This window comes from Lathyrus oleraceus, unplaced genomic scaffold (genome assembly GCF_024323335.1).
Source record: "Lathyrus oleraceus cultivar Zhongwan6 unplaced genomic scaffold, CAAS_Psat_ZW6_1.0 chrUn0116, whole genome shotgun sequence".
Lineage (NCBI taxonomy): Eukaryota > Viridiplantae > Streptophyta > Magnoliopsida > Fabales > Fabaceae > Lathyrus > Lathyrus oleraceus.
In genome coordinates, this window is record NW_026112507.1 from 88,432 (window position 1) to 93,238 (window position 4,807).

Below are 4,807 nucleotides of genomic sequence, written 5' to 3' on the forward strand. Positions count from 1 at the left end.
AGAAGAGAAAAGCTTGGAGCTTAAAGATTGCCGGATTAACTCAGGTAAGGGGGGTTTATCGTCGTTTAATGGGTATTATGGGTTAACATGTAATGGGTAGTGATAAACCGTTGAATTGACCCTAATTGGGATTGTGAATGCTGAAAATTGTGTTGGATAAGTTGTGTTAAAACTGTAATTGAATCTGTATTGAGTGTGTTGTAATTTCCGAACGTATAGCTTTTTACGGAATTGGAATCGGAGGTCCGGAAGTCCTCCAACGGCGGAAAATGCGGAGAATTCTGCATTCTGCCTTGTGTTAGCGCAGGAACAGCTTTCTGTCTTGCGTTAACCGGTTAACCCAGGGTGTTAACCGGTTAACACTGTTTGAATTGTGAAATTATTGCTGTTTTGTCTGCGTTAACCGGTTAACCCAGGGCGTTAACCGGTTAACACTGTTGTGAATTGCCAGGAAGCGTGTTTTGTGCTGCGTTAACCGGTTAACCCAGGGCGTTAACCGGTTAACACTGTTGCAGAGAGGAAAAATTGATATTTTAATGTTGTGTGCTTAATTGATGGTTGGCCTATATTGGCGTACGATGTAATAGGGATTATTTCCCGTTGTTTTGAGCAGTAAGGGTATTAGTAGAGTGTGCTAATACTGTGATTAATGATTTGACATGATGGGATGTTTTGATACATGTGTTGATGATGTATGATGATATGCATAATGTTGTGAATGTATATATTATGCATGTGTTGTGAATGGACTGTTTTATGGCTTAGAGTGTGAGCATAGGTCCATTGTGGATTTTGTTGTTGATGTTGCATGGCTAGGTGATTAGCATGCATATTGTGGCCTTTATGGTGGTGGCTAATTCCCATGGTGAGGAATTAGTGATGTTAGTCATTTTGGACTGTTGTTGATGTTTGCATGCTAGGTGAGTTAGCGTGCATAGCATAGCCCTTGGGGTGGTAGCTAATTCCCATGGTGAGGAATTAGTGATGTGAGTCACTAGGTCTCAAATGAGTGGGACTAGTGAGTTTGGTAGCCGTACCTGGATTTGGTCGGTGAAGTTGAACTATATGTTCATGAATCGTCGGTACCGCATGCATGGAGTCTCATTGCATAAATTATGTATGGCGTATAATATGAATGGATGTATTCCAGTATTATACGTGTGTTGTGTGTTTGTGTTGGCATTGAGTATGAGTATGAATTGTGTTGGTATTGAATATGATATTTGAGTTGATGTGCCGTTACTGAATGTGTGATACGATTAGGGTGATTAATGTGTTATTTACTTAACATTACATGAGATTTTATAATGCTGATTATATCGATTGAGGAACTCACCCTTACAACTATTTTTCAGGTAACGAGCAGTGATTGAGTAGAAGCTAGTGCTGGGAGTCTAGTGTAGTCTCCTTAGTGGGTCGTGCTCTGATAGATGTAACATCGGGACGGGATGTTTTTAATTGTTTTATTGTTGGTTGTTGAACCAGTTTACATGTAACGTGTTACATGTTTTACATGATTGATGAGATTTCTATCCGCTGCGTATTATGCAAAAATGTTATTTTGTTTAAATAAAAGAGCATGACAGTTATATTGGTGAATGGTGTGAAGTGTTTGTGTGACACCCTTAACTGCATAATTACTCTGATTTATATATGTTGTTTTAATTAAATATTTGGGGTATTTTAGAAGGGTGTTACATTTAACATCAACATTTCATCATTTCCACAACTCAATTAAATTTCATAGGTTTAAAAACAACGTTTTCATCATTCCCACACTTCAATCAAATTTCATAGGTTTAACAACAACATTTTCATTATGCACATAATTCAATCAAATTTCATGGGTTTAACAATAACATTTTCATCATTCACACAATTCAATCAAATTTCATGGGTTTCACATCAACATTTCATCATTTCCACAATTCAATCAAATTTCATAGGTTTAAAAACAATTTTTTCATCATTCCCACAATTCAATCAAATTTCATAGGTGTAACAACAACATTTTCATCATGCACATAATTTAATCAAATTTCATGGGTTTAACAACAACATTTTCATCATTCACACAATTCAATCAAATTTCATGGGCTTAACATTAAAATTTTCATCAACCCCAGAATTCAATCAAGTTTTATGGGTTTAACAACAAATTCTTCATCATTCACATAATTCAATCAAATTTTATGGATATAAAAACAAAATCTTCATCATTCACATAATTCAATACAAATTTCATGGGTTTAACATCATCATTTTCATCATTCCCACAATTCAATCAAATTTTATGGGTTTAACATCAACATTTTCATCATTCCCACAATTCAATCAAATTTCATGGGTTTAACATCATCATTTTAATCATTCCCACAATTCAATCAAATTTCATGGGTTTAACAATAACATTTTCATCATTCACACAATTCAATCAAATTTCATGGGTTTAACAACCAAATTTTCATCATTCAAACAATTCAATCAAATCATTTGGGTTTAACAACAAAATCTTCATCATTCACATAATTCAATCAAATTTCATGGGTTTAACAACAACATTTTCATTATTCACACAATTCAATCAAATTTCATGGGTTTAACTTCAAAATTTCATCATTTCCACAACTCAATGAAATTTCATAGGTTTAAAAACAATGTTTTCATCATTCCCACAACTCAATCAAATTGCATAGGTTTAACAACAACATTTTCCTTATGCACATAATTCAATCAAATTTCATGGGTTTAACAACAACATTTTCATCATTCACACAATTCAATCAAATTTCATGGCTTTAACAACAAAATCTTCATCATTCAGACAATTCAATCAAATATTATGGGTTAACAACAATTTTTTTATCATTCAGATAATTCAATCAATTTTCATAGGTTTAACATCAACATTTTCATCATTCCCACAATTTAATAAAATTTCTTGGGTTTAACATCATTATTTTTATCATTACTACAATTCAATCAAACTTCATGGGTTTAACTACAACATTTTCATCATTCACACAATTCAATCAAATTTCATGGGTTTAACATCAACATTTCATCCTTTCCACAATTCAATCAAATTTCATAGGTTTAAAAACAATTTTTTCATCATTCCCACAATTCAATCAAATTTCATAGGTGTAACATCAATATTTTCATCAACCCCAGAATTCAATCCAGTTTTATGGGTTTAACAACAAATTCTTCATCATTCACATAATTCAATCAAATTTTGTGGATATAAAAACAAAATCTTCATCATTCACATAATTCAATACAATTTTTTGGGTTTAACAACAAATTTTTTATCATTCACATAATTCAATAAAATTTCGTGGGTTTAACATCATCATTTTCATCATTCCCACAATTCAATCAAATTTCATGGGTTTAACTTAAACATTTTCATCATTCCCACAATTCAATAAAATTTCATGGGTTTAACATCATCATTTTAATCATTCCCACAATTCAATCAAATTTCATGGGTTTAACAACAACTATTTTCATCATTCACACAATTCAATCAAATTTCATGGGTGTAACAACAAAATTTTCATCATTCAAACAATTCAATCAAATCTTATGGGTTTAACAACAAAATCTTCATCATTCACATAATTCAATCAAATTTCATGGGTTTAACAACAACATTTTCATTATTCACACAATTCAATCAAATTTCATGGGTTTAACTTCAAAATTTCATCATTTCCACAACTCAATCAAATTTCATAGGTTTAAAAACAACATTTTCATCATTCCCACAACTCAATCAAATTGCATACGTTTAACAACAACATTTTCCTTATGCACATAATTCAATCAAATTTCATGGGTTTAACAACAACATTTTCATCAGTCACACAATTCAGTCAAATTTCATTGGTTTAACAACAAAATCTTCATCATTCAGACAATTCAATCAAATATTATGGGTTAACAACAAATTTTTTATCATTCACATAATTCAATCAATTTTCATGGGTTTAACATCATTATTTCCATCATTCCTACAATTCAATCAAACTTCATGGGTTTAACAACAACATTTTCAGCATTCCCACAACACAATCAAATTTATGGGTTTAACAACAAATTTTTTATCATTCGTACAATTCAATCAAATTTCATGGGTTTAACATTAACATTTTCATCATCCCCACAATTCAATTAAATTTCATGGGTTTAACAACAACATTTTCATTATTGACACAATTCAATCAAATTTCATGGGTTTAACATCAACATTTCATCATTTCCACAACTCAATTAAATTTCATAGGTTTAAAAACAACGTTTTCATCATTCCCACACTTCAACCAAATTTCATAGGTTTAACAACAACATTTTCATTATGCACATAATTCAATCAAATTTCATGGGTTTAACAATAACATTTTCATCATTCACACAATTCAATCAAATTTCATGGGTTTCACATCAACATTTCATCATTTCCACAATTCAATCAAATTTCATAGGTTTAAAAACAATTTTTTCATCATTCCCACAATTCAATCAAATTTCATAGGTGTAACAACAACATTTTCATCATGCACATAATTTAATCAAATTGCATGGGTTTAACAACAACATTTTCATCATTCACACAATTCAATCAAATTTCATGGGTTTAACATCAAAATTTTCATCAACCCCAGAATTCAATCAAGTTTTATGGGTTTAACAACAAATTCTTCATCATTCACATAATTCAATCAAATTTTATGGATATAAAAACAAAATCTTCATCATTCACATAATTCAATACAAATTTCATGGGTTTAACATCATCATT